This window comes from Microtus oregoni, unplaced genomic scaffold, assembly GCF_018167655.1.
Source record: "Microtus oregoni isolate MIOR12 unplaced genomic scaffold, Mior012 000163F_ref0000286, whole genome shotgun sequence".
Lineage (NCBI taxonomy): Eukaryota > Metazoa > Chordata > Mammalia > Rodentia > Cricetidae > Microtus > Microtus oregoni.
In genome coordinates, this window is record NW_024544818.1 from 753,748 (window position 1) to 774,805 (window position 21,058).

The window sequence follows — 21,058 nt, forward strand, 5'->3', positions numbered from 1 at the left end:
CTCGAACTCACAGAGATCTGCCTGCCTCTGCCTCCCGAGTGCTGGGATTAAAGGCGTGCGCCACCACTGCCTGGCCAGTTTCTTTATTAATAAGAAATCACTCCCACATCAATGATCATAGAGGTAGGCAATCTAAAAAAAAAAAAGTGAACTCTGACAACTAATAGCAGCTATTGCAAGGTTACAGGACACAGGGTTGACTTACAAAAGCCAACTGCGATGAGTAGGTGGAATCTGGAACTAAAAACACATTACTATGGTGTTTTCTTCAGGAGCATGTAAAGTTGAGACAATACAGAGATTAGTGTGATCCTATGCAAGGATGACAGACAACATTGTGAAATGTTTCATATTTTTAGTATATCTTTACCTAAAACTTATTAAGATATATGTATATTAAATATGCACAATTCATTATATATATTAACCTTATGCATTGTTTTAAAAACATATTACCATATATTAGCATTCCCAAAGTATCTAACACGAGTAAAAATTTAACATCAGCTATACAACATCTGTATAGAGAAAACTATAAAACTATAATGATAGAAATCAAACAATAAATGGAGGAGATACTCTATGTTCACAACAGGAAGATTCAATACTGTCAAGATGCCAGTTCTCCCTGAGTTGATCTACAGTTCTATGCAATTCCAATAGAAATCACAGAAAGTTATTTTCTGAATCTAAGCAAATTAGTTCCAAAGTTTTATATATAGAAACACAAGTGTCCCAGAATAACCAACTCCATATTGAAGGAGAGGAACAAAGTTGGAGGACTGACACTGGCCAACCCCTGAGAACCTATGTAAAGCCGCAGCAATCAAGACTGTTGTTAGTGACTGAATAGACAGATAGTCAGATCAGTGGAGAACAGAAATAGGCCTACTTGAATCAGTCAACTGCTCTATGAGAAAGGGACAAAGCAACATAATGGAGCAAAGAAATCTTTCCAACAAATTGTGCTGAAACAAGTGGGCATCTATGTGCCAAAGAAAGGAAGGAGGGAGGGAGGGACGGACGGAGGGAAGGAAGAAAGGAATCAGACATCACACAAAAATTAATTCTTAATTGTTCACAGATCTAAATGCAAAGTGCAGGACAACACACCTCCTAGGTGGTAATAGAATTCAAACTCTAGATGGCCTTGTACAGAATGAGGATTATTTTACCCACACTTATTAGTTTACTTACAATGCTAACAGCCTTCTTCACCTAGGACTTTACAGGTTTTCCTAAATGAATACATTTTAGCAGAGTATAGTGGTTCACACCTGTATCCCAGCACTCAAAAGGCAGATCCTGGAGGATTACACGTCTGAGATCAGTCTGGTTTCCAGAGAGAATGAATTCCAGACCAGTCTGAACAACAGAGTAAGCGTCTCTTGCAAAAGGCCCAAACAAACACACAAACTTTAGTTTTCAGCGAGCTTTTGGATCGATAGCAAAAGAGTAGCAATTGTGGAGTTCTATATAAGTTGTCTTCATAGGTGCAAAACAACATCCACTACCAACACATCACACCAGAGCTGTACATTTGCTATGATCAATAAATCTACGTTGCAATGACTTTTAGACACACTGCCAAAGGCACAATGTGTGAAAGAAATCATTGATGTGCTAGATGCATTAACAGTAAAAATTCTAGACTGGAGATATGACCCCCATGGCAGAGTGCTTACCTAGTATGCCTGAGGCCCTGGGTTTGAACTGTAGCACCACAAAAAAGGGAAAAATGGTAGTCATTCTGCACTGCTAAGAGTACTGCCAAGAGAATGGAAAGGCGAGCCACAGACTGGGGGGAAATGTTTAGAAAATATTTAGAAAAGACGTACCTGATAAAACCTGCTAGTCTCAAATATACAAACTCACAAGAATAGACTGTAGGAAAATGAAGAACATGATTAAAAATTGGTAAGTGACCTGAATAACAGCTGCCAAGATGGTGTAGCAGGTAATGCTTCCTTTGTCTGACCATTCGAGTGCAATGCTGGAATCCCATAGTGGTATACATCACACACACACACACACACACACACACACACACACACACACACACACACACAGTGATAATGATGACCACAAGATGATGAAAGACCCGAACACTTCACAAAGAAGATATACAGATGGCAAATAAGAATATGAAAGAATCTTTAAGCCAGGCAGTTTTTAAATCCCCTTACTTGGAAGGTGGAGGCAAGAGGATCAGTCATTCAAGGGCATCTTCAGCTATGTAGTGAGTTTGAGACCAGACTGAATTACATGGCACGCTGTCTCAGAAAATAGAAAGAAATAGTCAACATTATGTCATTAGAGGATTACGAATTAAAACAACGATGAAATATTAATATCTAGTATTACAATGATCAAGATCTAGAACATGACACAATCAAGCCTATGGAGCAACGGGAGCTTTCTCACTCTGCTGGTAGGAATACAACATGGTGCACACAGTTGGGAAGATAGTTTGGCAATTTATTACAAAACTAAGTATACTCAGCCTATGATCTGGCAGTCATGTTCTTTATGGAAAACTTGTATTTACATAGAGCCTTCACATGTATGTTTGGAGTAGCGTTGTTCATAAATGCCAAATTTTGGGAGCCACCAAAATGCTCATTAGTAGGCAAATGAAGAAACTAAGCTGCCACCTGACAATGGCATAGCATCCAGTGCTAAAAGAGATGAGCTACCCAGCTTGGGCTAGTGACCCTATCTCAAACAACAAAAACCAAACCAAACCAAACCGAAGGAACTGAGCTACCAAGCCATGAAAGAACATGGAAGAAGCTTAAAGGCATATTGCTAAGTGAAAGAAACTAATCTGAGAAGGCTATCCTATAGCATAAGGAAGTGTCCCATTTAGCAGACTCCATTCAGGTAAAACAGCATCCTTGACTACGTCACATAAAAGGATCTTGAGAGGAAGTAGAGTAGAGCAAAGTTAGTGAGTTTGTTAGTATATGCTTTATATTTAAGTGCGGACCTTGAGAGAGAAAGAGAGAGAGAGAGAGAGAGAGAGAGAGAGAGAGAGAGAGAGAGAGAGAGAGAGAGACCTTGAGTGTCTCAATGACTGTGTTAGAAATAAATTGGGAGCCAGGCAGTGGTGGTGCATGCCTTTAATCCCAGCACTTAGAAGGCAGAGGCAGGTGGATCTCTGTGAGTTCAAGGCCAGCATGGCCTACAAAGCGAGTTCTAGGACAGCCAGGGCTACACAGAGAAACCTTGACTCAAAAATAGAAAGGAAGGAAGGAAGGAAGGAAGGAAGGAAGGAAGGAAGGAAGGAAGGAAGGAAGGAAGGAAGGAAGGAAGGAAGGAAGGAAGGAAGGAAGGAAGAAAATTTGGGAGCAGACTACCAATCTAATTAAATTGTCTCAAACGGAAATTTTACGCTTCAAGAGGGTACACTTGGAAGAGCAAGAACATCAAGACAGGAAGTGAACTTGGTTTTTCTGCTAGGGCAGGTGGTGAGTGAATCTTTTCCCCATTGGCTGGGGTTTGACCTCACAGCTTTTCTTGATTGGCTAGTTTTAAAAGACTTAGCATAAAAGAAATGGCAGCAAAGGGGAAAGAGGGTCACTGCTCTAGGCCTTCTTGAAATGCAGAGGTGACTTTGGGTTATTGAAGGTTTTACCAGCTGGGGTGGGGGCTCCAAATATTGGCATACAAGTCTTATAAAGCAAGAGATGAAAAGGTTGGAATTTCTTTCTGTAAATGCAAATTTTACAGTGTTTTATAGGAAAGACCAATATTTTTAGAATTTTACTTATTTTATGTGTGTGTGGGGGGGTGTTTTGTGTCATGTATGTGTGTGCACCATGTATGTGCTTGGTGCCTTTGGAGATCAGAAGAGGGCATCAGGTCCACCCTGTGGGTGCTGGGAATTGAACCCAGTGTACTGGAAAAGCAGCGGGGCTCTTAGCCACTGAGTCATGTCTCAGGCCCCAGGAAATATTAACACTTAAATGTTACTTACAGGCATAAGGTTTTGTGACTTTTGAAGTTGCATTGCTCAGAGGATATAATTGACTACCAGGTTCAAAGATAAAGTAAAAATAGATGAGCTGCTTGCCTTTCTCTTCTCGAAGAATTTGAGATCGTAAGGTGGCTTTATGAGGCACATTGTTCAGACTTAAGGATGAGGGAGGCGTTGCTGATGCTGCTCACTGGAAAGAGCGCACACGTTCTGGCCTGAAGCAACATGGTTTCCGCGTTGATGTCTATTGCTCTTGTTTAAGGCATCTCTTGGAAAAGGAGAATGCTGTCTCTGTAGGTGATCTTGATTTCGTCAGTTGCGCTGAAGCTATTGACTCTTGTCTTTCCCTTTCCATAGTGTTCTAATTTTCCCTGGCTTTCTATCCTGCCTAGATATGACATTTCAGAAAAAGCCAAACTACAGCGACAGCAAAAAAGATCAGAACTTGCCTGGCGTTATCGGGAATGAAGGATGAGTGGGTAAAGCACAGACAACGCCTAGGGTAATGGAGGGGTCCCGTGTGATAACAGGAGACAACTCATACCGTGCACATGGGTACAACACCAGGGGTGGACAGTAGTGTAAACTGTTAGCGTCAGTGATAACGATGTGACATCAGCCATAACGAATGTCCTTCTGGGATGTGTACTATCTGCACTGGAGGAGGCAGGCCATGATGTATGCAGGAGGGATGAGAGAAGGTTCTGTGGGAACCTTAAAATCACTAAGTAGTGTAATTTATAAAATTGTGAGTCCCTGGAAATGCTCCTAAAAGCATACAACGAATGAAAAAGAACCCACTTCTTCAAGAAAATCTACTAAATTTCAGTCTGAAAAGTGAACCTGGGGTGTTTCGAACAAGACTTACTCCCACCTTCTCCTACCTGGTGCAAAGGGACAGAAACCCCACCCTGGCTGTTCCCAGGAACACGGGCATCCTCTTCTCCCGCTCCCAGTGGGAGGACTATCTTCCCAAGAGGAGTGAGATGGAGCACTTTCCATCCATCCTCAGTGACCTGTTGCTCAGGCTTAGTTCCAGTTCTGAGAGGCAGGGGCTCCCTTTTGCAGTGCAGCTCCCTCTTGTGGGCTAGAACACCACGGAAGACAGTAATGCTCGCTGGCTTGGCCTCTGGGGCTCAGGTACTAGGTAAGGAAAAGCAAGATCCACAACAGCGGTGATCCCCTTTGGGTGACTGCTCAGCTCCTAAATTGGGAGGAAGGAGGGGATTTACTCAGAAACTGGTCATCGTCTTTGACCTTGGAACAAAACTGTGGCTCAGAGATTTTGCCCCAGGAGAAAAGCAGGCTGTAGAATAGAGAGTTTAAAATAACTCCCCAAAGAAATTGACTTTATGTCTAACAGCATGGAGAAGTCCATACCTAACCTGGGAAGGGGGCGGGGAGGCAATGGATGGTGGCTTTGTGGGTGCCTTGGAGATGTAGCAAAACTATAGACTAGCTACTTTTCTGGACAGAAATGGGAGACATCAGAGATGAACACACCAGGGGTCAAAACAAATCTCAAACACTAATCTAGGGGACTGGTACTTCAGAAACAACCCCTATAATTTGGCTGGACAGGTTAGGAAGCAATTTATGCCCTGAGTATTTTTTTTAAACCAATAGAATTAGCATTAACAATTTACACTTTAGGTGTGATCAGGGAAAGAGACAAAGTGGCCAGTCAAAACTCTGGATGTGTGGGGGCACCCTAGGGATCACCTTCTGCTGGCCTGCAGGGGGATGACCTTTATGAAAACTTTACAGCCTGGACTAACCGAGGAATAACATGAAGAAATGCTGGGACAAAGTGTGGAGAGACCAATGCCAAAAGTTGCTGGAATGTGCTAGTTCTCTAAAATGTCCAATTCCCAATGAAAAAAGTGTGAAATGTGGAAAAACAGTTAAGAAAAAGCCATATATTAGAAGGAAGCCCATCGGAGCCAGGCATGAGAGCGCGCCTGTAATCTCAACACTCGGGAGCTGGAGGCAGGATCATCAGAGGTTCAAGGTCATCGTCAGCTAACTAGGAAGTATGTAGCTAGTCTGCACTGCAGAAGACCCAATCTAAATGAACAAAGAAATAAGCACACACGCAAACAAAACCCCCAAACCTACAAACACAATATAACTCCTACTCAAATCCCTATGGCCTTTTTTGGTATAAATGGAAGAACTAATTTTAAAATTACATGGATTTCCAAGACAGCCTTTGGAATTTCTAGGGAAAATTAGTCTTGGAAAAGAATAACAAAGTTGGAGAACATACACATTTGATTTTTAGTCCTAATGAGGCAGGGGAATAGTACAGAGTAAAGTCCAAAAGATCTTGCCTAAAGGCTGCAATATTAGCTTATGAAAGAAACCGATTGGCAAATAGAAGACTCAAACACACCTGACTCCTCCATTTCTCCTCCTTCTTCCACTGTCCCCCCACCCTTCCACTCCCCCTTCCACTGCCTGTCTTCAATAAAAAGCACTGTAGTTCAGACTGGCCTCGAACTCACAATCCTCAGCCCTCAGCTTCCCAGGTGTTGGAATTACAGGTATGCTTTATCACACCGGTCTTTGCAGGTTGCTTTGGATGCTGTTAATAATATTGACAGTTTAACAGCACTAAGTCTTTCAAAACCCACGAATCTGAACAGGAACAGAAGCACTCAGAGTGTTCAAAGACGATTTGCAGTTCTTTAGAGTAGCGAAACACACACCCCTGAACGGGCGGAGGTTTCAGATGCAAATGAGGAATATGATATATGAAGTTTTACGAATAATTACACAGAACAGAACGTACTCAAGAAAGCCCAGTGTGGACTGAAGAGATGGCTCAGCTGGTTAAAATGAAAACCCCAAGATACACCCATACATTTAAGGACAACTCATGTTTGGCAACAGTGACAGCAGCATTCAAGGGGGAAAGAACAGTCTTTCCAGTAAATGGTGCTGTGAGACTGGAGATCCATACATAAAGGAATAAAGCTGAATTTCTACTTCTTTATACCAATGTACCAGAGAAAGAGAGAGAGAGAGAGAGAGAGAGAGAGAGAGAGAGAGAGAGAGAGAGAGAGAGAGAGAGAGAGATATTAACTTTGGATTTAGCAGTGGTTTCTCAGATATGACAGTAAAAAGCTTTGTCACAGAATAATTAGATGAATTCAACTTTATGAACATTTAAACCCTCTACGCACTAATAGGCCCTACCAAGACAATAAAATACAATGTGCAGAATGAGAAAAGATATTTGTAAATTACTTATCTGATTCTAGTATGCAGAATATATAAAGAACAATTACGCGTCAAAAATTAAAACATCATCCAGCTATAGGAAGGAAAAGAATGGAAATAAATACTTCTCCAAAGAAGCGATACAGATGACCTGCTACCAAGAAAAGTTATCTAGTATAATGAATCTTTAAGGAAATACGACTCAAAAACACAGTGAGTGAGAAACCATCTTTCCCTCACTGAGATGGCTCTGAGTACCGTGACACTGGAAGCTAGTGTTGATAAAGAGCATGGAGAGATGATGTAGCCTGTGTTAGTTGACTTTCTTCTGCTCTGATAAACACCATAGCCAAAAGCAACTTGGAGAGGAAAGTGTTTATTTGACTTTCACTTCCCAGATCACAGTCCATCACTGAGAGGTCATGGCAGAATCCTAGAAGCAGAAACCAAGCAGAGACTGTGGAGGAACGCTGCCTACGGGCTTGCTCCCCATGGCTCATGCAGCCTGATGTCTTATATGCCCCCGACCACATGCACACAGGTAGTACTGCCCACAGTGGGCTGTCTGCACCCTCCCACACCAATCGTTAATCAAGAAGATGCCTACAGCCTAGCCTACAGGCCAATCTCACGGAGGCACTTTTTCAGTTGAGGGTCCCTCTTCCCATATGACTCTAGCTTGTGTCAAGTTGACATAACCTAATTGGCACAAGCCATTCTCCTGTGTACTCAAAATTCAGAAGAGTTATTCTTCCACTCTGAAATTCTACTCCTAGTCTCCAAGAGAGTGTTCTCTCTCTCTCTCTCTCTCTCTCTCTCTCTCTCTCTCTCTCTCTCTCTCTCTCTCTCTCACACACACACACACACACGCACACACAGCATGACTGGTGAGATGACTCAGTTGGTACAAAAGAAAGACTTGCTTACTACCAGTATTGACCAACAGATTTCAATCCTTGGAACTCATATGGTAGAGGGAGAGAACTAACTCCTACAAATTGCGCTATGGCCCCCACATTCACGTAGTGGTGGTGCATTGCACACACGTGTGCAAACACATAAATAGATACAATTTTTTAAAAATTAGAATTTCCTTTAAAAATTGCCAACTGTATCAGCTTATGAATGGATAAGCAAAATATGGAGTATTCATATAATTTAATATCTTTCTACAAACAATATGTTGGCCCATCTTTACAACATGGCTGAATTTCAAAACAGCTTATGCTAAGTGAACAGAGCCATTTATAAAAGAAGGCATGTTGTATAATATTTCTATGAAATGTCCATAATAGGCAGATCCATAGAGACAGAGAGTAGACTAGCCATTGCCTGTGTCTGGGGAGTGGGGAGTAAAGGATACTGGGAGTGGAGGACAAGGCTAACAGGTACGATGTTTATTTGCAGAGAAGATGAAATATTCTAAAATTGATTGTGGTGATAATTGAACATTTGTTTTGATTTTTATTTTATTTCGAGACAGAGTCTTGCTATATATCCCAGGCTGCTACATGTTGGGACATGTTCTTCCTTCCAGAAGGAATGGTTCAGTTGCTAAAGTACTTGCCGTGCAACCATATGGACCTGATGGTATGAGTTTGTGATCCCAGGGTTGGGTGGAGACAGGTGGATGCCTAGGGCTCACTCATCAGCCATCCTAGCCTACTTGGTGAGCTCCAGGCCAATGAGAGATCCCGGCTCAAAAACTAAGGTGGTTGGAGCCTGAGGAGTACCCCAGATTCTCCTCTGTCCTCCACATGAACAGACACACACGTGTACACACACCAACACACAAACATCTACACACAGTGATATCTATATTGTCTCTTGCTTTTGTACATGTAACAAATGTTCGTGGATTCAATTTGATCAGCATTAGAGCTTCTCATGGCAAAGTCAGCCTTGAGGCTGTGAACAGAGCTGTCCCATGCACACCTCCAATGGGTTGCAGCCACAACACAGTGGGCACAAGAGATCCCAGGTGAGGAAGAGCTCCACCTCCGTTTTTTCCCATTTTTCTGGAGGCTTCTAGATGCCTCCATACTGAGCTTGCTGTGCTAAGTTTTCTCTTCCATTGTTGTTGTGGAATATTATTTGAAGATGTGTTACAATTGTTTATGCTGTGGAACATTTGTTTAAGGATGCAGAGATGTGTTGCATTCTTTTCTGTGGCATTTGTTTAACTCTGTGAAGCTGTGTTACTTTGCCTGTCTAAAACACTTGATTGTTCTAATAAAGAGCTGAACAGCCAGTAGCTAGGCAGGAGAAAGGATAGGCGGGGCTGGCAGGCAGAGAGAATAAATAGGAGGAGAAATCTGGGAGGAGAAAGATTGAGGTGCAAGAAAAGGAGGAGAGGAGGACTCCAAGGCGCCAGACACCAGCTACACAGCAAGCCGTGGAGTAAGAAGTAAAGAAAGGTATATAGAAAGGTAAAAACCCAGAGGCAAAAGATAGACAGGATAATTTAAGAAAAGATAGCTAGAAACATGCCAAGCTAAGGCTGGGCATTTATAAGAAAGAATAAGTCTCCGTGGATTTATTTGGGAGCTGGGTTGTAGGCCCCCAAAGAACAAAAAGCCAAAGAATTTTTTCTCTATGATAGCACATTCTCGTCTGGTGGCTCTTCCACTTCCACTTTTCCTTTGTTTGGTTCCTGAATGCTGATGATTTGTAACCAACTTCAAACTCTCAGACTTGAGCTGGGGCCACTTGCCATTAGAAGACCAGACCAATAGGCGCACCGTTTTTCTGGTGTGTTTTTAGATAAGGCCCTTAATGTCTCTATTATTTCCTCATTTATTTTCTCATCTGTCAAGGAAAAACAATAATTTCCCCTTAGAAGAATTTTTGAAGATTCAATGAGATAAGAAATTTGGAAACGTCTGATGATGGTAATAATAGCTTGTTAAAAAGAAATCATTCGATGTATTGGCTCACAGCAACTGACGTCCTTTAGACCTAGCCTAGGGAACAAAAGCAGAGAGCAGAGGAAGGACTGGATTTGATTCCCAGGCCCTTGTCTATGTATAGCACAACCAGGAATGTTGCCACCCAACTCCCCACTGTGTACTTTGGGGCAGCCAATAAGCAGATAAACAATCTCAAGTGAAATAACGTGGCTCCCGTCCCCATTTGCTCACGTTGCTGCCCGGCAACAGCCCATCCCAGGCACATGAATGATGGATGAAGTAAGCCAGCAACTGTTGGTCCTTGCGTGGCCTTTTCCTGGGGTCAAGGAGTTTTATTGTTCCTAGCTGCACAGTGAGTTTGGAGAGAAGGCTTTTGTGAAATCACGGGTAGGCCACTGGGACTGGCTACCACTTATGGTTTGAGCTGCCCAACCAGCAAGGACCCCTGCTAAGTCTGTTCTGTGAGTTGGGGGTTGACGCAGGGCAAGAAGTCGGAGACCTGACTAGCTCTAGCAAGGCTCCGACTTGTCAGTGATTTATTCTTCCTGTGCTTGCTGGAGCCATTCTGAAGGAACTTTCAGTCCCCCCAGTCTGCCTCTGGGGTCTGGAATGCAGCTTGTGCTCACTCCCCACCCTCACCACACACACATTCCTGAGCCACTGTGGAAGCCCCATCCCTACCCCAGATCAGCTTGCTCGGCACCACCAGGAGCCGGGTTTCTCTGGAGCCCTGCTACCTCTTCTGCCAGATGTGAGTGCCCCTCCTCCATGGCTCGTCTCTGTTTTTCTCCCAAGGCATTTACCACAGTCTGTCCCTGTATAAAGTTATTTATATGCTTGTCTTATCCCTCTTTCTTGACCACAGATGTGGACTGGGGCCAGTTTCTCTCGGTACCCCTCCCAGTGCCTGACATGGCATTCGAGTGCACTCCGTCTGTCAACAGACATTTACTGAGCACCTACTGGGCGCTTGCTGAACACAGAGGAAGTAAACCCCGGAATGTGCTCACAACCGTGCAACCGCCTTTTTGCACACCTTTCCCTGGGGCACAGCAGATAGGCAGGGGACAGTAACAAGTGTGTGGGGGGGGGGTGTGGTTGTAACTGATTCCTCTCTTCCTCAGGGGAGTGAGAAAAGTCCTTAAGGCCTGTGCCTTCTTCAAAAGTCCTATCTTGCTCACTCTAGTTCTTCCTCCATGCCCAGCTCAAAGCCTGTCCCCTTAGTGGGTTATCCTCACAGGCAGCCCCCCAAGACCCAGTGTGCCAGGTGGAATTCCCTTCACACCTCAGTGTTTCTGCCTCTCCTGCTGCTCTTGTGTTCCCACCACCAGGGCTCACCTGTGTGCCCACATCCAGTACAGGGAGGGTGCATGCCCTTCAGTCATTACATGCCAAAAGAGTGCCTGGAAACTCCAACCGAAAACAAACTAAGGCTCCTATTCTATGGCCTGATAATGGTGTTTTGGGAGGACAGAGGAGGCCGCCCTTTTGCACCCCTATTTCCCCCTGAAGGAGTGAGCCTTGTTTCTCCAGCAGAGCCAAAAAACCACTGTGTCTTAGGAGCACAGCAGAGAAAACCAAGTCTGTATTCTTGAAAAGAGAGAATGAGGGGAGAGTAAGGCTGCACCAGGAAGACTGCATCAGGGTCCCGGCCGGCCAGCATCCTCACCCAGTTCTCTAGCACCACTAGAACTCAGGGCATCAGAAAACAAAGATGGATTGTACTTCTTTTATATTTTTTAAAAACCAGTGTTTAGACAAGTTTTGTCACGGAAAGGGCACGTGCTCCAGACTGACAGGACATCCTAGCATCTTGCCCAACCGTCTCACTTCATTGCTAGAAACTCTCAAGCATGAAGAGATTAAGGGCTGCCTCGGCTCATCCAAATTTCAATGTCAGAGGACCAAGTGATCATGAAGAACTGACTTCCAAGACTCTGCTGGCCCCAGTCCTCAAAATCTAAGACTGCAGCTCCTGAGAATGTTCCAGTCTTAGACTAGCCCACCCACATAGATCCCTGATCTCCTCACTTAGGCTGCAGAGGAAGGTGAAAGGGAGCCAGGAGACGAGAGTTTGGGTGCAGTGGAAATGGTCATTGTGCTGGTTTTAGTACTTCTTCACAGGCAAAATTAAACTGAGCAGCCTGTCTACTTCAAACGGGCCATGTGGTAGAGCCACCTTTATCTCAACAATGTAAAAGTGGATGGGTCAGAGGAGGACCCCAAGTGTAACCCCAAGAAAGAGCTTAGTAATGCCTCGTGGGACCTCCAAGTAGCTCTATTGTTCAAGATCAGGGCTCCTTCTCTCTTGGTTCACGGACACCCTTGCTACTCACAAGGCAGCTTTCTTCTTTATTTGTCCATTTCACTTTATTTCTGTGTTTTGGTGTTTTGCTTGCTTATGTCTGTGCACCACCTGCCTGCCTGGTGTCTGCAGAGGCCAGAAGAGTCCCTGGAATTGTTACAGATCATGGTAAACCACCATGTGGGTGCTGGGAATCAAACTCAGGTCCCCTGCAAGAATGGCCTGTGCTCTTAACACAGAGCCATCTCCGCAGTCCCCAAGGGATCTCTCATCCCCTCTCTGTCACAGGAGGTGGCACTCTGAGGCCGGCAGTCTACTCTGCTGCTCAGGGGCTACAGTGTGGGGCACCTGGAGGCAAGCTCCTTGCTCTGTAGCCTGCTGTCTCATTTATCTATGTAGTGCTTGGGACAAGGCACGAATGGGGCATGACTAACTTCTGTCTCCCAGAGATCCTGAACCAGATGAGAAAAAAAGAAGTACAGTCAAGAAGATAGATTAATCTGCATAATTTAAAAGATTCCCATCGCCTCCCTCTATAGCCACTCTACCAGCGCACTTCGTCACTTTCCCTAACCTCCCTGCTTACAGAGGAGACACAAAATCAGCTAGTGCCAAGACTAGCTTCCAAGCCGTAAAGTCAGCTCTTACTTGTGTATTTGTTTCTGCTCCCCCAGCTCAGCAAACTCTTTTCAAGAATCGATCATGTGTAGAACTGGGACCCATGGAAAGGGAAGACACCTTGAGCCAGTTCTCTGGCTCCACATATGTACATAGCCCAGGAGAGAGCCCTACACAGACTTGGACACAAGTAACGTTCCCTCTGGGCACCAAGCCATGTGCCCTGTGAAGACTCTCCAAGTGCTGATGTTGGAGAGCTCACTGCTAGCCAAGTCATTAAGGAGATACCACAGGGCTGAGCCATTAAGGATGGGTCAGTTTTCCTTACCAATAAGAAATGGCATTGGAGCTAGCTGGTGGTGGCACACACACACCTTTAATCCCAGCAGTACGGAGGCAGAGGCAGGCGGATATCTGTGAGTTTGAGGCCAGACTGATCTACAGAATGAGTTCCAGAACATCTTAGGCTACACAGAGAAACCCTGTTTAAAAAAAGAAAGAGAGGGAGAGAGAAAGAGAGAGAGAGAGAGAGAAATGGCATTGGAGGTGGGCATGATATAATCCCACATGCTGTAATACCAGCATGTGGGAAGTTGAGGCAGGAGGATTTATATGCCAGGCCAACCTGGGCTATATAAGGAGGTTCTGTGTCCAAAAAAAGGGGGTGGGGAAGAAAAAGATGAGAGGGGGGATTAATGAAGAAGGAATGGAAGGGAGAGAGAAAGGGGAAGGGGAGAGAAAGAAGGAAAGAAATGACTTTTAGATCGTGCGAACCTTTTACAAGGCAATTTTCAGACCATTGTTACGGTCACAGCCATCGGACAGGGAAGGCTGGTTATATGATTAGCCACAGTTGAGAGACTGATAGAGGGTGAACCTGGTAAGTGGGGCCTGACTTCACACTACCTCCATGAATCTGTCAAATAAGCAGATGTGGGAAGATCAGGAGGCCAGGCAGGGCATGTTTTAGCTATGGTAGATATGGCCAGTGAGAAATGAGGACTAAATAAGAAACGGGTGAGCACGAAGTTAGGATGGCTGCTTGAGGCCAGTTTGCTGGTAACTGAAACTCCAGATAAATGTTCTGCGTATTTACCGTTTACTGTGCTTACAGGAGTAGGGGCCTAGCTACTCGAGAGTCTGAGGCAAGGGGACTACTTGAACCCACAAGTTCCCAAGCTGCTTGGGCAACAAAAATAGAATCCCCAAAGAGGTAGAAAAGCTGGAATGTGTTGCTTTTACTTAAATTTTGCACCCCCCCCCCAAACCCACTAGGATGTCCCTGGTCTTCTTCCTCAGCCATGAGTAGATTTGCAGAGCAGGCAAGCCAAAATGCTTCTGCAGGGCGAATAACAACAGCCGCTTCCTCCTGAGCAGCTTGCGCTGCAGCTCCCATGGAAGGGGCAGCGGGGTCAGGGAGCAGAAGGAGAAGAGCAAGATAAAGGGAGGGCCAGGAAGGGAAATGAGGCTCTAGGCCACATCCTGACAGTAACTCGGGCTCTGGCCCAGGCTCTCCAGAGATGCTCTGGCGGGTTTCCCACTAGGACAGATTGAACTCAGAGCAATCTGCCCCCCCTCCCCGCTTAGTACTCTCTTGTCACAGGCACAATGACAGCCTGTGGAGGGAACTGTTACTAGCTGTCCAAGAATATGAAGTTGTGGGTGCCAGAAGACCCCCATGAGGCATGTCCTCTTGGCTTTAGCCCCTTCCTTGCCTGGCAAGCCTGGGCAATTTCCTGAAGCCTCAGCGTTCCCAGATGTCAGATGATCCCCATTATATTAGCCTAGTACAGTGCCTGGGTCAAGGCAGGGACCCCACTGGGCTCCCTAGGGAATGCCCAAATACAGGGGAGCAAGAAGCACTCTCCCGAGTAGAAGGATGAGCCGCATGTGAATTCCTTCGGGGCTGAAACTGTGTGAATGCTCTCTAAGCGGTGCCTTGGGAGAATGTGGGCCAGGCAAGTGTGGAGCCGAGGGAGAAGGCCTGGCCTTCTTTCTGGCGGGGCCAGGCTGAGAAAGGATGTACACTGTTATGCTGAAGAGGTTCTTCCATAAAAGAGTAATTCTAGGGTTTTGGGGCATTGCTACACACAGCTCAAATGTTTCCATTCCACCAAATCCTTGTGTTAGAGATTATTACCATTCGAATGTGAAGTTTCATGTTTCAACACTTGGTCCCCATGCATTGACACTGTTTTGGAAGGTTGTAGATCCTTTGGAACTGGAGGCATGGCTAGAGTTGTTTCACTTGGGGCAGGCCTTTGACGGTGACAGCAGGGGACTGTCATTTCTTGCCTGATCTCTAAAATGTGAGAAGCAGATTCCCGCTGCACCAGACCAACTCACCCACCATACTAAACTACTGTACCCTCTGAATCATGAGCACAAATAAATCCTTCCTTCTTTAGCTTGCTTCTGTAAGGCACTTGGTCACAGCAGTGAGAAAAGCCACTAATGCAGAAACTGAATTCCCAAATCCATAGAGTGAGGGCATTTTGAGGAGGGACCCCTGGAGGGGAATGAAGTGAGGGCTGTGGTTTGAATCTGGACTGGACCTCATAGGGTCATAATCTGAACATGCAGTCTAAAGGGTGGCACAATTGTGAGGGTTTTGGAGCCTTCGCTTTCTTCCCCGAGACAGGGTTTCTCTGTGTAGTCCGGCTGGCCTGGCACTCGCTCTGTAGACCAGCCTGGCCTCGAACTCACCTGCCTTTGCCTCCTGACTGATTAAAGGTGTGCACCGCCATGCCCTGTGGTGGTGGAGCCTTCTATGTGGAGGCTAGCTGACAAAAGTAGCTCACTAGGATAGGTCTCGAAGGGTTAGAGCCACTTCTGGTTCTGACGGACATTTCTGCTTTCTGGTCTGTCCTGTGTGAAAAACTGCCACCCCACAACTCTATCACCTTCCTTCTTCACCATGATGGACTGAGAGCCCTTGAAAATGGCGAGCCGAGGTAAACCTTTCCTCCCCTAAGCTGCCTCTGTTCAGGTGTTTGGTCCCAGCAACATGACAGTAGCTTATACCTTGGGGTCATCAGGATGGGACTCCTACAACCCGCATCCACATGGTGAGTTTGCAAGAAGAGAAGAAGCTGTAACTTGCTGCATCTTGCCATGCGCTGCCCTCTATGACGCCATGCTATGATGCAGCAAGGGGCCACCCTTTGATGCTGGTTCAATGCCTTTAGACAGCTTAGCTCCTGGAATCATGGGCTCTTAAGTCCTTTTTATAATCACCCAGTCTGCGAAATTCAGTTATAGAAAGAGAAAATGGACTAAGAAAGTCTACCAATCGTGCCTAGGATTTGGCAAGGATACCATTAGAGGAAGCTAATTAGGGAACAATACATAGCTAATGGCCCTATATCTAAACTTACAGAGAAAGCTATTATAGAATTATTCAAAGAGGAGAGAAAAATTTATTCTAGGCTTTCCTTGCTCTCACCAGAGAACACCAGAGATTCAAAATGGGAAGGGCAGTGGAACTGAATGCTGGCAATTCGTGTCCCACAGTCCTCACAACATTTTTTTAAGATTTATTTATTTATTATGTATACAACATTCTGCCTCAATGTATGCCCGCACGCTTGAGGAGGGTGCCAGATCTCAGCACAGATGGTTGTAAGCCACCATGTGGTCACTGGGAATTGAACTCAGGACCTCTGGAAGAGCAGCCAGTGCTCTTAACCTCTGAGCCATCTCTCCAGCCCCTCACAACAGTTTTTGAAAGTATCCCAATTGCTGTCACTTGTGGGACACCTTCCTGGTTTTTTAACACACACACCCTATTATTCAGTTATACTTTTCTTTTTATTTTTTACTCTTAAAGTATATGCGGTGGTTAATATTGTCCACTTGACAAGATCAAGAATCACCTTGGAGACAAACCTCTGGGCACATCTGTGGAGGAGTTTCTAGACTGGCTTAGCTGATATGAGAAAACCCATCCCAAATGTGGGCAGTGCCACTCCATAGGGTAGGGCCTCACACTGAATAAAGAGAAGAAAGCGAGCCCAGGCTTAGTCTTCACCAGTCTCCCCTTCCTAACTGCAGAGGCCATGTGAGCAGCTGCCTCAGGCTCCTGCTGCCATGCCTTCCCTGTGGTAGTGAACTGTGCCTTCACACTCTGAGCAAAGAAACCAGTCCTCCCTCAAGGGACTCTTGCCAGGCATTTGAGCACAACAAGGAGAAAAGTATGCAAGTGAACTCAGTATCACATAACCTAAATGGAAGGAAGCTATAAAAATAAAACACACTTCTATGAAAATAACAATCCCAAAGCACGAGAGGTACACATCCCCAGGAGTACAGGAGGCTAACTTTCAAAAGTTGGCTTCAGAGAACAAGACCTCTGGTCTTGAGCACATTGACCTGGTACCACAGCTACATGCAGGTAGCAGCTAAAGGGGAAAAAAAAAAACAGAATCATGATCTCTCTGGACCTTGGCCTGGAAACTCCTCCCAGCAAAGTTAGATGACACCCTGATGGAGGAGTTACTTTCATTGGTTAATAAAGAAACTGCCTTGGCCCATTTGATAGGCCAGTCCTTAGGTGGGTGGAGTAGACAGAACAGAATTCTGGGAGGAAGTGAGGCAATCGCCATGCCTCTCCTCTCTGGGTCAGATGCGATGAAGCTCCAGTCCAAGATGGATGTACACTAGAATCTTCCTGGTAAGATACCACCTCATGGTGCTACACAGATTATTAGATATGGGTTAAAGCAAGATATGAGACTTAGCCAGTAAGAGGCTAGAGCTAATGGGCCAAGCAGTGTTTAAAAGAATACAATTTGTGTGTTGTTATTTCAGGGTATAAACTAGCCAGGCAGCCAGGAGCTGGGTGGCAGGAATGCAGTCTGCAGCTCCATCTACAACACCCATTACATTAGTTACTTTCCTCATCACTCTGACGAAATGCATCACAAAAGCCACTTAGGGGAGGAAGGATTTACCACGGCTCATGATTCCAGAGGAATTTCGGTCCATTCTAGTGGGGAAGGTGTGGTGGAATGGCTCTGTGTAACAGGACCATGTGGTGGAGGCCCCTCACATCTTACTGGGTGATAGTAAACTCACAGAGTTCGGGCTAGAACTGGCAGCAGGCATAGTCCTACTGACCTACTTATACCTGCTAGGACCCATGTCTCAAAAGTTCCACAACCTCCGAGACAGCTGCCAACTGGGGACGAGGTGTTCTAATACATGAGCCTGTGGGAGATTTACCACCCTCAAGCCACAGTACCCGGCTCTGGAGGCTGGAATAGAAGGAAGTCAGGGGAAGGAGCAGCCATGATGCCTCAGCTCCTCATGGGTCAGATGAGGTTCGTTATTAGACCTAAAACCTGCTCTCACAAAAGCCACATTTCAGATCCTGCTGGTTGTAATTTCCGTAATAATTTGCGTCTAGCTCTCTTGTCACAGTTTATAAAGTTCCTATTGATTCCAGAAGGATCTGGATCTGATCTCCAGATTGGTTAACACAGAGCATTCTGCAGCCCACCGCCTGATGGAGTGTGAACAGTGGGAAGATTTGTAGGAAGATTCTACCAGGGAAGGGAAACTGAGGCAGTATTTCTGCTATGATCTGATCTGGTACCACTTGCTCTCTAATTCATACACTGGAACCTAATTCCCAGTGTGGTGCCACTAACTGTGGAGCCTATACAAAGTGATAGTTTCTTAGGGATGCCCCTCCAAGGAATGGACCTATTCTTTTAAAAGAGAGCTGGGGAAAGGGGAACTTGTTGGGGCCTTCCACCTCATAAGACCATATAGAAGATTCCATCTATGACCAATAGCCCCTCATCAGACACCAAACGTGCCAGCATCTTGTCCTTGGATTTATCAGCCTCTAGATCTGTAATTAATAGCTCTCTGTTATTTATAAATTACAAAGTGTATAGAATTTTGATATAGCAGCCTGAATAGACTCAGACATTGCTAAGAATTGGGAGGTGCTTCCTTTGAAGTTTTTCATTTTGTGCACATTAGACAAATACCTTGCCACCAATCAAAATCCTCAGTCCTTAATATGGAAGGGGGAGATTTTTAAGCTTTTAAACAGAGCCTTGCTGAGTTTTCTAGATTGGCCATGAACTTGGTGATTCTCCTACCTCAGCTTCTTGAGTAGCTGGGATGGCAAGCCCGAGCCACTGCATCCAGCACAGGTTTCCTGTTTCCTACGTGGGAGTCGCCAGCTCTTTACACATAGACAATAAAAAACAAAAGTAGTTCTCGATGACATTTGCAGTGACTAATGCAGGCATTTGACACTTCCTCTCAGATCTACTTCTCTTCTTCGTGAATTAGACTGAGAGAAAACTGCTAAGTTTGTAAGATGTGATGGAACTCCTTGGCAGAAAAAGAAGGGTTGGCTTGCTTTGCATGGAGAGAGAAGCAGCTTTATGTGCCATCTTGTTTTGTTTTGTTTGTTTGTTTGTTTGAACCAGAAAATGGATTTAAAGAGATCTGTCACCTGTTGCATCTCCCCTCTTCTCCAATCCCTGACTCTTTTCCTTTCAGGATGGCTTGCTAGCTAGCAAAGTAGAGTGGTGCATGAGTCAAATAAACAGAAATCCAAGGGCTATGGCCATTACAGCTCAGAAAGGATGGGTAAAGCCAGGCCTGGCAGCAAAAGTCTGTGATCTCAGCTACTCAAGCAAAAGGATCAAGCTGGACACCTTGAAGCCAGCTCGGACAACTCAGCAAAACAATGTTTCTCAAAATCAATTCTGGGTATACAGCTCAGTGGTAGACACACACACACACACACACACACACACACACATATACACACACAGAGAGAGAGAGAGAGAGAGAGAGAGAGAGAGAGAGAGAGAGAGAGAGAGAGAGAGAAAGAGAGAGAGAAAGAGAGAACTAACAACTCACCATGGGCAAAGGAGAGAGAAGCTGCTGGACTCAGTGGCTATGGGTTTGCAGGCTTTAGACTACAGTGAGTCCAGAGGCCACTGGCCATACAACAAAAATCTTGTTAAAGTCAAGTACATTCTAGCCTGAAAAATGACAGGAACATCTCACTTTCAAGAGCTCCTAAGAAACAGTGCTAGATGCATAGTCTTGACGGCAGGTCAAAGACTTAGCAGCCCGACACAGGAGAACTGCTCAGCATCAATAGTCACTTGACAAATTCCAGCCCGAAGCACAATGACATGCCACTTCACACTCCTCAATGTGGAGAGGTGTTTGGAAGACATATTCAAACCAGAGCCTGCTATATCTCTGGAGGAGTTGTAAAATTAGTCAGACACTGTGGAACACAGGATGATGGTTCTCGAAAATTTAAAACACAGAATTACAAGAATTACAGCGATACCACCATATAAGTACCAGATCTCATGAGACCCTGTGATGGAGGAAGGTCATTGGTTAAAAAATAAAGAGATTGCTTGGCCCTCATAGGTTAGAACATTGGTGGGTAGAGTAAACAGAACAGAAGGCTGGGAGGAAGAGGAAGTGAGCTCAGACGCGATAGCTCTGCTCTCTGGGGCAGACATGATGAAGCTCTGACCCAGGATGGACGTAGGCTAGAATATTCCTGGTAAGCGTACCTTGGGGTGCTACACACATTATTAGAAATGGGCTAGTCCAGGTACAAGAGATAGCCGAGAAGAGGCTAGATATAATGGGCCAAGCAGTGTTTAAAAGAATCCAATTTGTATGTTGTTATTTTGGGGCATAAGCTAGCCAGGCGGCCGGGAGCTGGGTGGCAGAAAGCAGCCCGCAGCTCCCTCAACAGAATGGCTGCCCAACGTGTGAACAACTGTATCCACAGAGAGCCTGAGAAGGCTTGGGAAAGAACGGAGTACAGCATGGCTTCTTGGTGGCAGCAATTTCTCAGTTCTGCTCTGCTTGATAGAGGCAGGCAAACGCTCTCATCTAAGAAAGGCTTCCTGACTCAGCTTTAGCTGCAAAACCCTGCAGCTCTTAAGAGGTCCTTCCACGAAACACTTAAATGGTGTTGATAAAAGCTGACTGAATGCTTGTTTGTTTTCAGCCGTAGCA

The 21,058-nt window shown here is 45.2% G+C and overlaps 1 pseudogene; it reads left to right on the top strand.

The window, feature by feature from the left end:
• Positions 1 to 261: 261 nt before the first annotated feature.
• LOC121445197 lies at positions 262 to 357 on the top strand (annotated as a pseudogene).
• Positions 358 to 21,058: the final 20,701 nt, after the last annotated feature.